Consider the following 13,673-nt stretch of genomic DNA (forward strand, 5'->3'; position numbering starts at 1 on the left):
AGGTCTGAAGATCTGGCTCCAGCCTTTAGATGCTTACAAACAAAAACCTAAAATAGATTTTCTACAATATATTGGCAAGGTTTGTTAAGTATACTTGACTGCTAACAGTTGTGTATCTTTGGCAGTGGTTTTCAGTCACTATCTTCTGTAATTTCCAGGAGGTACCATAGTTAGTCTTCTGCTCAGTCAAGCAGGAATTGACAGCACAGTTTGTGGCAGCTGAATGCTCTCTTTGGAAGCCCAGGGATGTACTCTCAAAACAATGGGCACTAGTTAATATTGATAGATTATTTCTCTAACTTCTTAAAATAAAAATAATGAAAAAGAAAGCATTTAGTGTTCTAGCGGAAATCAGTTATGTCTGTCCTTTCTTTCCTTGTATATGTTTATTCCTCTTCTCTCCATGCATTTTTATTTTCTATTACATTTCTTTTTCATCTCCTCTGAGAGTGTGAGCTCTTCTGGGCTGGGATTTTGTTTTCCTCTCGATTGGGTAAAGCCTGGTCCTATTGTTTATCAATGCTACCAATAGGGAATGTGTTATTGATCAGAGCTGCCCATACCTAAATTGCAAAGAATCGGTGGAAGAGCTGAAAATAGGGCCCAGTTGTTTCGGCTTTGAGGGTTTGCTTTCTCCTCCTGAATTTCATAAAAGATGTTTGACACAGGTTTAAGAAACCACGACCTCATATAGCTTTAAAAGAGGTGGCCAGCAGCCAGCTTTCAAATAAACACTCTCCTCTCTTTCATTAAAAGAAAACATTATCATAATATTACATTACAACTCAAATGGTGAAGGTATCTTTCCTTGTGTACAAGACATTGTCCTTTGAAGTCATAGAGCCCAGAGTGATTTTCACATGAGGGTGACCAAGTAGGAAAGTGAAGAAAAGTAAATAAAACAGAAACATTGGTTGTTTTTTACATTCCTCTCTTGGTTATGGAAACAAACGTTTGGATAACAAGTTTCTCCTTACCCACATCTCTTTCTTTCCCTGAGCTTTAGCACTCCTTATTCTGTTAGTTGTCTAGGACATGCTATCTTTCTGACATGCCTCTCCCTATTGACAAAAAGGGCTAACAGTGCTGCTGTACCTTAGTGAAACATTTTGAAGTCAGATATTGCATTCAAACTCTTGTTGATGCTATTGTGAGAAGTAGGAAGCTTGCCAGTGATTCTAGCTGAGATGAAGGTGAAATATCATGAAACAGCTGAGAAAAGCCCACATTTTATTGTAGTCCTGGACAGCAAGCCTAATAGATGAAAGAGACTTCTAACAACTAGTCCTACAGATTATTGCTATTTCTTTTCTTTTTAAAACAATGCAAATAATTTATCATTCTGACTACTGTGGTCCCCTTTTGTAGTATGTAAAATGAGATGGACAAGATGGGAAATCAGGAAAGTGACCCGACAAAGCAGCATGTGAGTCTGCCTTGTTACACATTTGAGCCAACAATTATCTGTGGACTTTGTAATCACTCAGTTTCTTGTGTCCTGACCCCTTCCAGCTCAGCTGGGGGCTTTATCCCTTGCTGACAGGGGTTTTCTTTGGCAGTTGTTGACTGACTGTCTCAATCACCCTGTATCACAAAGTAGTTAGCATTCTGGATGCTACAGGGGAAACAAAAAATCTGTCCCATCGTTGGTTTTACTTCAGATTTTTTTGGTTCTGTACTCTTTTTTAAGGGATTCCAGACACCTGCTCTTCATGCAAATTGTACAGTTGCTACCCAGTAAAGCTTGCTATGACTCTCTCTTGGAAATTTGGATGTTCACTTCTGCTAGCTGAGTAATTGGTTGACATTCATGGTGAAGTCTTAGTGTTCTGTTTTCCCAGTGTTATTATCTTACCTCCTTCCCTGTTCATTTCTCTTTAGGTGTAAAGACATTAAGCAAAGGCAGTAATGATTGTATTCTCTCTTTTTGAGTCTGAATGGTAAGCAGTGAATGATATGTTGCAATAACTATCAGATCAAATTACTTGTTATTTATGCAGTTTGCTGAGCATGATGCATTTGAAATTCTCTTTCAGATTAATTAACAGAAGTGAGAGCTGTAGCCATAACTATAGTGATCAAAATGCAGTTTACATTGTTTTGCTATGTTATTGCTCTGAAACTTCAGAAGAAATGGTAAGAATAGCAGCTTGGTAATAAGAGGTACCATTTCTGGTCTAAACCAGCATCAGACCAAGGACAATAGGGAATATCAGTGTTCTAGCAAGTCTACTACATTTTATACCCTGAGTTGTGTACCTACTGCTGAGTCCTTGCCTGGATGCTTTTTCCTAATGTGAGAGTATTTTTGCTGTGTTAGAGATTTGGGCATCACTTTGACACTTCTATACTCAGATCAGTGCTTTAAATCACACATGACACTTCTGATACCAGGCTGTTTCAACTCTAGGAGTGGAAGGACTGGGAACTTTTCATGCTGCAAGAAATTTTGCTTTCTTAATAGATACTTTTCTTGTAACAGCACGTTAGAATTAACCAATTAGCTGTGTGTGTCCTTACACAACTGATGGCTTAACAACATTTTCCACAAAGTCTCCTATGAAAAAAATCAAGTAGTTGGTACTTCTGCATCTTCCCTACCTTAATAATTCATCTGCTCAAGTTCTATGTAGGTTACTTGGTTGGTTGGTGTTCGTTTGGGGATGGGGGTAGTTTCTTGTGTTTTTGCTTATTTATTTTTATTTTTTAAAATTTATTTTAACGATAGATTTGCAATACCCATGTGTTTTCTTTTTGATAATCTTATTTAGACTTTTTCTAATCCATTGCTCGTCTGTGGATTGAGATGAACTTTTTACTACTGGGACTTTCTTGGAAGGAAAGAATGGCAGTTTTTGTAGCAGAAGCAACTAACTAGCAGGCTCTTTAGTCTCATGCCTTTCTACAGGATTACATAAGTCTTTCTACTTCCCTCTTTGTTTTATGTTTAAAGGAAGCTGAGAGCAGAGCCTGATTTAAAGAGGATAGGTAAGGGCAAAGATAGTCTAATCTTAATAAAGCTGTCATTCTTCAGGAGTAAGAGGAAAACCATAGTGTTAAAATTTTACTAATGATTCCCCAGGGAGGATTTTGTGATTTAGAAGAGAAAATACAGTATGTCCAATAGCAGGGAATCATGAACAGAGTTATTAAATAACTGGTATAGTCGAATGAAATGGGCACGCACTCTTTACAAATGGCATAATGGGCATTAGACTGACTGTTTCATTTTTGACTTAAAGCTATTTCTTTTTTTAATCTTAAAACATGGCATCCAGTCCTTTCCCAAAGTGGTTGTTCCATTTCTTTTTTCCGCTACCTTTATTACTGTCATATTTTGGAAACAACTGTATTTACTGAGCTACTAGTTTTATATGTCCTGTGTTTATTTTAATATCTGAGCGTTTTCTCAGTATTAAAAATAGGTGTGGCAAGATATTTTTTTTTTTTTTTCATTGCTGGGCAGCTTGTTGTGCAAATGATCTGTGCGTGAGGGCACAGTGCACAACTGTGCATGCTCTCTTCAAGGTAAAACTGTGTTGAGAAACACTTTGCATGAAGTTTGTGTGTTGAGCCTTGAGTATTAAGAAGGAATTGGTCTGGCAGCACATGTGTTTTTAGGCACTTCTGCTACTGGTATTCTCAGTGTCACAGAATCCACTGGTAGTTGTGCTCTTCATCAGAGTGGGTTTTGATAGCATTTGGTGAAGATAGGAGGTGACATTGTTTCTGATATGAAACTGCAAAAGCAGGGAATTGTCTGCCATGTATGGATTAGTTTCTGGTCCCTTAATAAACCTCCTAACAGATTCACACAGAAGCTAAATGCTGGAGAAAAGCTTGTAGCTCCAACATTGTTTTGCCCCAATAAGAATGCCAGAGAAGGACATTTGTGCTGGCTACGATAGTTCCTCCTACTGTAGGTGAACCAGGAGGGTTGATAACAATGGTAACCAAGTCTTCATGTGGTGTTTTCCCTTCATGTGGTGAAAACACCTTCCCCAAGAGATGGATGCTGTTGTCTGTGTTATTATACACAGTGTTCCTAAGCACTCTCTACTAGACAAGCTACTGGGATGTGAAACCTCTGTTCCAGTGCCTCTTGCAAGATTCACTCTAGGAAAAGTTAGCAGAGAAGGGTGTGTGTCTAATAAATCTGCTTCAAAAGGTGCGTGGAGTATCTTTAGAGCTGACTGACTGATGTTGTTATGCAAGGGTTAAGTTCTCTAAGGGGAATCCTTAGATGATGAAGAGCTGTTGGCAGTCATCCTTGTGTCAAAAGTGGATCAAAGAAAATGAGGTGCAGGAAATGTGCCTTTGTGCTTGGATAGCCTCAGTGAGCAGAGCAGCCCCGAGGGATTCTTGGAGCAGTACATACATTTAGAGCATTCCTAAGGCTGTTCCTAGTAAAACAAGGATGGAAAGACAAATTAAGTAACCTCAAAGATCAAGGGAGCTCAAGGACAGCTCAAAGTCACTTTTGTCCTTACCACTTAAGCTATGTTGTGTAAAATTAAACAATTGAAAATCATTATCTTTTTACAAAATTGAATTCTATGGGATCAATTCCACATCCATTGTAATAATTCAATCAAAACCTGGATCTGAAAATTATATTTCCTTCACTTTCTTGCTGGCACACAATTTCTCTTTTGCTGCCAAATGCTGCAGTGCTGTGCCATGGTAGCTGGAGGGTAGGGCCACAGACCTTCTGCCACGGGCCACAAAATACAGAGGCATCCCGAAGCTGGTTGTTGAACATCTGTGAAAGGGCAGCTCTCTAGCAATTATGTCTCCCGTTTCTCTTTTGCATAATTTTATTGGTAACTCTGGGCAGTCTGCAGAGTTGTTTTTTTTTTTTTTTTTTTTTTTTTTGGCATCTTAGTGTGTGAGTTTGTTTAAAACTAAATATTCTGTCTCGTGGGAGATTGTGACTTTAAGAATCTTATTTCTGTTCTAATTAAGATGAAGATTCAAAACCTTAATATTTTTCACAAACCAAATTGTTCCAAATTTATGCTTTGACTTAATCAAAGTAAGTTATTCAGACTGGCAAAAGGTCTGTTTTGATTATATGGAAACATTTTCCTTCAGCTAAGTATCGCACCATTTTACTTCATTAATGTTACAAACTTTGAACTTGGAGCAGATTACTGAGTAAACATGACACATTTTAACAGTAACAAAATGCTACAATGACTTCCATGTAAATATTTGGAAGATATTAGTATGTCCCATTAATGTAATGATACTGGGATTCTCACATAGACTCGTAGTATGAGAAAATAGTCACTGTTGAGCATGTTGTGGGGTCACCATGAGAGAGTGAGGCTACTGGTAATTTTTGAGGGAGCCCTTTTCTTCCTCTTTGTAACTTTGTCTGCATCTACAGGCTTTATACCTTCCCTCACCTTTGCTTGTGCCTAATTATACCTGCTACATCTACATGTATATGTGTGAATTCACACGTACATATCTCCTTTTAAGCTGTGTTTGAAAATCCCTATTATGAGTACTGTTCTGAAGGAATATGACAATCATATTTCTTCCTCTAAGTTTATGCTTAAGAACACAACAATTTTAAAGTGCTGTTCCCTTGGAAGGCAAAATATATGTTTGCTGTGTGTTCCTTTCAGGTTCTTTCTTGAGGCTTCTTGAAAATATTTGTTAGAGTTGGACATGTTCCCCTTTAACATTATCCACTGCAGTTGCACATCTAATATAAACTGGTCATCCAAGCTAAGCTCTATTTGTGATGGAGACTACTTTGGCAGCTTCTTTTAAAACTGGTAGCTTAGGGTCCATTTTCACATCCCTTTCTCTAATGACAAAGCCAGCTTTCAATGAGAAACGAGAATTTTCATTAAGAATTGTACTTTTACTACAGGAAACTGAAGGAGGCTTATTTTGTTTTCATTTTTTTAATTCTTTATTTTAATTTAATTTTTTTTTTACAAGCCATCACCCCAGGAGTGGTCAACTTTCATATGTAAGGCTGTAGCTCGGAACAATTACATTCTACCAAGAAAAACAGAAATTGTTTGCCAGCGAAGCTTTAGGTCATATGGATAAATCTTATTCACAACAAGCACTGGTACAATCTGTGTTAGCTGTCAGTGTCATATCTGTACACAGCTAGCAGAAATGGATTGGATGCCTTCTCTGCCAGCAGTCACCCCAGCCTGAAGAGAGAAAAGAAATAGAAGTGGTAGAGCAGAATGGAGCTCCCCTGTACAGTTATCTCAAAGGTCCTTGAAAAGCCTTTGTACACTTTAAGTAGCATATATATGCTTCCTGGCAGCTTTAATAGAGGTGAGACATAGTGCAAAACCTTGCCCTTATTATCTGTGAGTAATAAGCAGCTAGTATTATAAAAATAGACATATGAGTAATGAACAGCTGTGCTATAAAAAGAGAAATCTTTCTAAGTTAATGTGACAATATATGCAGGCATGAGTATGTGCATGTATACACTACACAATTAGTAGATTAAGAAGACTCAGTAGATGGCATATTTTTGGATTTGAAGAAGTGTTTTTGGCATGCTATTTCTCAACTATAATGAAAATAGTCATTCAGCTCTATTTCAGTAGATGTACATGTACACTGAAAACTGAATAAGAAGGCATAATTAGTAAGTCACTAATTCAAGGGCAATATGCCAAGTAGGGGAAGTAGTATCAAGAGGAGGACCGAAGGCATCCATCTTGCATCTTATCTAACAGGTAAATTTTGTAAGAAAAATGTAGATGGCATACTTTCTCTGTGTGAGTTCTGTTAATAGCTATAGCACAATGGTGGCAACCTGCAGTGTACTGTATTTTGTGACTGAGTTTAAAAGATTTTTTTTTTTTTTTTCAAGTAAAGCTTACTGGTTTTACTAGAAACAAAAATTTGATGTTTGAAAGGATAAGTACATACTCTACAGAGCATTGGCTAGGATAAAAAAGAGTGGTTGGACAACATGATTCAGGAAACATCACTATTCTGGGGAGGAACTGGCCACTGAGTGACTAAATAGAGAAAGTGAGGAAATGGGAAACAAAGCAACGTTTTGTGTAACTTGGGGCAGTCAGGAAGCAGGCATACTGTGAGCAGCAGGAAAGAGGACTACAGGAATTTTTGTACAACTGTAAATGTCTAGTCATTCTGTATGTCATGGAAACTGCCAATGATCTTTGACAATCCAAGTGAATATTGTATCAGGGAGTTGCTCAGTGCCTGGTTGTGAAAAGCTCTTCAGGCTTGATTCACATACCACCCTTCAAGGAAGATTCGTGTCAGCAATGTGCAGGTGGGCAAGGAGGTGGCATTCTGTCTTTTGTGGATGGAATACCAGATGGGATTGCAACAGCTGAATAGGTTTTCTGAAGTAAATAAGCAAGGAGTTACCAGGGATATTTCAGACTAGCATAAATGACTGGTTTTAGTTCCACAGAATGTAATAAATTTGGAAATCTTCTAGTGGTTCCAGAGAAGAAAGCTGTCCAAGGTACAATCTTATATGCACATGAAACAATACAGAAAGTAAAATAAAAATAAAGTCTGTAAGTATTCTGTTAGCCTGATATATTGTAAAAGACTTACAGATTTATGAAACAGATGTCTATGTTCTCTGGGAAAAAGAGGCTGTATGATTTGACTGGCCTCCAGCTTGCTAAAGGGGAAGCAACTTCTTAGATTTGTTAAGCCAGACTTGTTTGGATGGTATTAAATTAGCAACCAAGGCAAATGATGGGAAGAAAAGAAAAAAAAAAAAAAAAAGAGAAAAAAAAAAAAAAAGAATAAATGTCATTTTTTTAGAAGAGAGTCAAAGTGTCAAGAATAAAATTAATCAAGACAACAAAGAACTAAAAGAGGAGTTCTTTAATTGCCTGCTGCCATTGTGATGAAGCTGGCTAATAGCCAAGTGGAAATGGAATGGGGTTATTTATTTCTAAATCTAAATGCTGATAAGCTGAAATTCCTCAGACTAGGAAGGAAGATTCCTGTGGTTGAAATCAAAGGACAGAAATAGATTGAGAACAGCATTACACGGCAAAAATGTCATTTCCTCTTTTCCCCAGCCATTCAACCAAATGACTTAGAAGGCCAAAGGATTGATTAATACTCAAAACAAATGTTATGTTCTTGCTAATGACTGCTATAGACTGCCAACTAGAGTCCTGGTTAAAATAACAACTAATCTACTGTGTGTAGGGAGAGGAAAAAATTCTTGTTTGTGGGTGGTTGGGTGAAGCCTTCAATACAAACGGCATTTTGGAGGTTTCATTCTGTCACCATAAGAGAACATCTTTGTGGCTGTTGAATAGACTGTGGTATCTGAACGGGAATCCTCATATCACATATTAGGATATCATGTTAGACCTCAGTAAATAAAGAACTGAACTAAGAATTAAAACCAGGTGTTATGCAATTGAAAGTGATTGTGACTTGAATACACACTTCTTTGCAAACAGAATAAAATCTGAAGTGGTCTGATATGTAGTTGGACCCAGGTATTCAAATAAATGCTCTTTGTTGCCTAAATAACTTCTGAGCTGCTGTATCTGGATACTTCCAGAAGATGAAAATCTTCCGAAGTTTAAAGCAATGCCATGCTAACTCAGTTGAAAGAAAGACAGTAGGCAGAAAAATATAGGTAAGAATTGGGTTGTATGTGTAAACAGCTAGAAAGCTGCAAATACGCAGATGAAGGGGGTATAAAGGTGGTATAAAATTGAGGAGGAAAAAAAAACAAAAAACAAACAAACAAAAAAAAAAAAACAACAAAAAAAACAAAACAAACAACCAAAATAACAAAAGCAAAACTATATTGCTATATTTTTTGCAGTAAAAGGAAGTTGGAAAGTAGAAAGTTTAGCATTAGAAGGAACCAGCAGCAGAATTAAGAAGTTTAATGAAGTTTTTCAACTGCATTCATAGAATAAACATCTTAGCAATTATATTAATTGGTCATAGATGTGTGAGGTAGGATTGTCAATAGCAGAGACAAAAAGAGTTCCACAAATATTTAATGTCTAGGAAAAAAAACAGCAAATGATGTTTCATCATCCCATAGCAATGATGCAGGTGTTTCCATAACAACACAGATTTGTGGAAAAGCAGTTGTTAAAATGTTCAGTTTGTGAAACAACTGGTCAAGACAGCTTGTGTTCAAGATTTTGAAAGAATTAACTAAAGATTTTTAAAAGCAATCAGTGTTGAATTTTTCAGTAAGTGTTGAGATATTGAAGTAATTCCAGAGAACTGGAAGAAAGTTAATGTCGCATTAGTATTTAAAAAGGGTAAATGAAATATGCTGGATGGCTGTATTTAATTACACATACTCTACTAGTGTGAATAAGACTTGATAGTATGAAGATTGCTGCCTTAACATCAGTCTAAGTAAAAATATCAGAACACTTGATACAGGATCAAAGAACTGAAAAAAGGTTTATAATTGCTTGTCAATCAAAGATAAGACTTTTTGTTGCAGTGTCATTTTTTAATAAGTTTACAAGTTTGACAAAAGTCACAATGTGGATATAGGATGTTCCAAATTCAATCAAATACTTAAATTGGTAACACTTGATAGTACCTCTGTGCATACCTGGGCTGGTACAAATCAGTATGTCATACGTAGGTTTAAAATGAAAGTACAAATAGGAATAATTGCCAATTAACTCTGCTTATAAGGGTCAATTCTGGGCTGTGTGCTAATTAACACTTCTAGCAGTGAGTCAGAAGGCAATGTGAAAACTGTATTGATAATCTGCTGATAACATAAAAATTAAGATATGAAGTGATAAGGCAGAGTCCTTAGCTCCCCAGCACAGTAAAAACATCTATCTGAAAGGGAAAGAATGAAGACAGAGAGGGTGAGAATGCCTTTTCTAGAAGAAAATATGCCAGGGAAACACTTAATGCCATGGTTGATGATCAATTAAGAGAAAGGATTTGGGCCAAAATGACTGATGTGATTGTAGCACAGGGCAGGGAGATCTCAGGAGGGAGCAGAATGGTCATTCTACTTTGCATGGCATGAGTATGCACTGATACCTGCCTTTGAGCAAGAATCCTTAAAATCTGAAGAGGGCTCTAAGATCCTAAGGTGTTGCCTCATGCGATAAGCTTTGGTGAAACTGTATTTTGTCACATTGCTCCCCTTTTTGATCAGTACCAGCAATGTATCTGGACAGAGTACAAAAAGAGCAATGCAGTAAGCGAGTGACATGGGGACCAACAATATGACATGGGGAGTGAACAATATGAAAGTTTAACAGCAGGCAGCCGGAGATCCCAGTGACATTTTCAAGGTGAAAGGTTAACAACTTAAAGCTGTAAATACTCATGAAGGAGGGAGATTATTTATTGAATTGAAAGTGAAAGGTTTGGGAGTAATTGAAAAATACTGGGATAGGTTGTAGACTAAGAGTCTTCTTTTTGTCTAGTCTGAGTTCCTGACAGTCAGATCTATTAGTCTGTACGTTAGTCTGTCTTCTAAAAGAATCAGTGAGAAATATTGAGTTGCTATTTTGATATTGCAAAGAACAAAATGCTAGAAAATGCTCTAAAGGAAGTTCCTGTTTTGGCAAGAAGATGGCTTGGGTGATCTGGAATTGGTTTCCCATCATGAGTTCTATAAGTATTTTCTGTAATTTTCTTTTCTTCTGCAAAGCAGCATAGGATTCAGGAAAAATTTCAGCCCTGCAGGTGTCTGAATGCTTTTTCAGTGAGGTAGTGAAAGAAATGGAATTACATTCTGAGTGCTGGAGGCTTCTGGTCTTACTGTGTTCTATTATAGAAAAAAGCAATGGATTTGTGCCGTGCTGTTAAAAGATCCCATATTTTTGCTGTGACAGTTGAATATCATTATATTTACTGGTTCTTCTTGATACTTCAATGTTACTTAATGGTAGACTTAACCTGTAACCACAGATTTCCTCTCCGTCTTTTATTTCTTTTCACTTAAGTCATTGCTTTCTGCTGATGAAGACAGAGAAATCAAGCAGTTAGTACAGGATGGTCTTTTTTATTTATTTAATGGTGGCATTCATGTCATATATAAATTGCATACAAGCATCTCTGAGAGGATATGATGTAAGGTTATTGAAAGTACCTCTGGAGCTCCTAGTTTCAAAGAAGAGAGAAGAAAAGTTTCTGTAAGTGACTGTATGTGCTAGATCTTCAGTTCAATCAGAGAGGCTGAATGAGCATGAAAGTGATTGATATGTAAAGTAAGGGTTTAGGCTGGAATGTTACAAAACTACTATCCAGATCTCATGCATGTATTCATCATGCTGTGAGCCTTCTTCAGCTCATTATTGGCAAGAAATCCTTTGCTGTGAGAAAATAAATGTATGGATACGCATTCCTGTGGGTGAATATGAAAGAATTCTTTGCCTGTCACTGGGTCTAGGGTCTTCTGTCCATGCATATTTGTCTCTCTGTGAACTCAGCTGTAATGACTGCCTTTCCTTGCTCTCATATGCCCAGTGCAGTAAGTGGCATTATCCCAGAGTTGGTGAATAGGATTGTTACCAGGTACTTGAATGAACCCTTTTGGATTTTGCCAGCCTCTAATAGGATGTTTCTGAGAGTCTGCATCGTGAGTAATGTATTTAATAAACTTGGTTTATTGCTCTGTGACAAAGCAGTACTCAAGTTTTAGCATATCCTAATACCAGACCAGCAAACTTGATAGACACTTACCTCAACTGTACAAAACCATTTTGTACCTTTTGTGTCCTAGCTATTACCAATGCTAATTGAATTTATTTATTTATTTTTCATGCTAAAGCAGTAAATTCATGTTTCAAGTAGCTTAGGCCTATGTTCCTAGTAGTCTGCCACTGGAACGCCTGATTACTGATGAGAAAGAAGAGGAAAAACTCAAAGGTGTTTATGTGATTGAGAGGGAGTGGTGCAAGTCAAATGTTTTGGTTAAGTTTTATTATGAGGACTGTCTCTAGCAAAACATCTGCCATGACTTTACTATGTTTTGTGAGTCCCATGATGTTCAGGTTATTTCCAAATACATGAGCAGCTTGGAATGTGAGTGGTGGAACAGACTTTACAGAAAACCCTGAGGGAAGCAAATGCTGAAGCTACAACAGTGCTTAAACAAAGCTCTAAAGGTACAGAACTAAACCACATCTCCAAAGACACAACATAATTTGGGAGGAGGAGACTCAAGTTGTTAAAAGGTCTTGTTCTCTTTCCACAGCAAAATTTCTTTTCATTTGGTGGAATAGATTTGCTTGTAACATGTGATTGATTTTTGGCATAGCATGGGTGTTTTTTAATGGCTTTATGAAGAGATTCCACAATTGCTTTTCATAAAGCAAGCCTTCACAGACTTTGGCCAGATACACACCAAGTAAGAATTCACATTCGTTTAGTGAATTTCTTCCCATTATTGAACCTTTCCTAACAAACCAGTTTCAGTGCTTTATATACAGTACGGAATTGTTTTTTCTAATGTTAATGTCCCTACATATTTTGAACATAAAGGCAGGAATAATTATAGTGTTGGACAGTTGGTCTGTGGAGACCACAGGTCTATCATCAGGTACAGCAGGTGTCTGCTGCAGTTTGATAGCTTTTCTGCTTTAAAGTTATCCTTGGTAGCACGTGGAGACTGATGGCTGTTCTTTAGTACTATAAGAAAAGAAGGAACAACAACACAGTATTGTCACAATATGAAACATCTCGTAGTAGTTTATTCACCATGTGATGCATGTTGTCATATCTATGACAATGAAAATAGTTGTGTAGCAGTTTAAAATCAGACCAGATACTCCTGAAAAACTAAAAGCAGTGATAAGTTTGAGAAAATTGAACAAATGTTCAAGATTTTTTTCTTTTTCCAGATCCTTCTGTACGTTTTCATAATACTACTGTACAAACTATTCCTGTTTAGAATAGCTTAGCTATTGTCAGTGGTATGATATACATCCTTGCCTCAACTGTAATTCCTGTGAGTAGGATTCCTGTCTCCTCTGACATGATTTCACATTTTTATATTGCTGAATTCATAATCCACACATGGCTGAGGTTTGAAGGCAACTCATTTTGCATTTCCTTGACTTTGAACACCTTTTGAAAACAAATATTTTTATTTTGGAAAACCTGCTTATGATTCCTGGAAACGAAAAGACTGGGAAGAATTTTAAATAAAGATTACTACACATTTAGATAGGTATGTATGCATTTTCACATGAACGGGTTCAAATAAAAAAACATGCCATTGTGGTATGAATTATTCCAAAGAGAAGTCAGAAGGTACTGAATATTTAATTGTTGGAAGTACTGCAGTGAATAATAATTTTGGTAGATCTGTTTTTCCTTGAACAACATAAATGTGATTCAGAAGAACATCTCAGTTTAAAACTAGCTAATCTTAGCATGCTGGGTTTAATATTCCCAATATATCATAGCAAGAATTAAGTAAAAAAAAAAAATTATATGGCCTTTTATATGAAATTTTGGTCATTTTTCCAGAAAAAAATCATACTTTATAATATGACTCCATGATTTGATCTGAATAAAGATGCACAAATACATATGTATTGGTGTCATAAATATAGTCCAATGTCACAGTTATCAGTGCTTTTTAGGCATGTGACAGAGGGTTATCCTTGAGATAGAGCAGTGCAGGTGAATTAAAGGGTGTTGAAGAGACTACATAT

The 13,673-nt window shown here is 36.8% G+C and overlaps 1 protein-coding gene across 1 annotated transcript in view; it reads left to right on the forward strand.

The window, feature by feature from the left end:
* Window positions 1-13,673, forward strand: part of LTK (leukocyte receptor tyrosine kinase) — a gene marked incomplete at both ends in the record, with an annotated part of 92,780 nt that overhangs the window by 25,817 nt on the left and 53,290 nt on the right.

Source organism: Netta rufina (genome assembly GCF_964035555.1).
Source record: "Netta rufina genome assembly, chromosome: 5".
Lineage (NCBI taxonomy): Eukaryota > Metazoa > Chordata > Aves > Anseriformes > Anatidae > Netta > Netta rufina.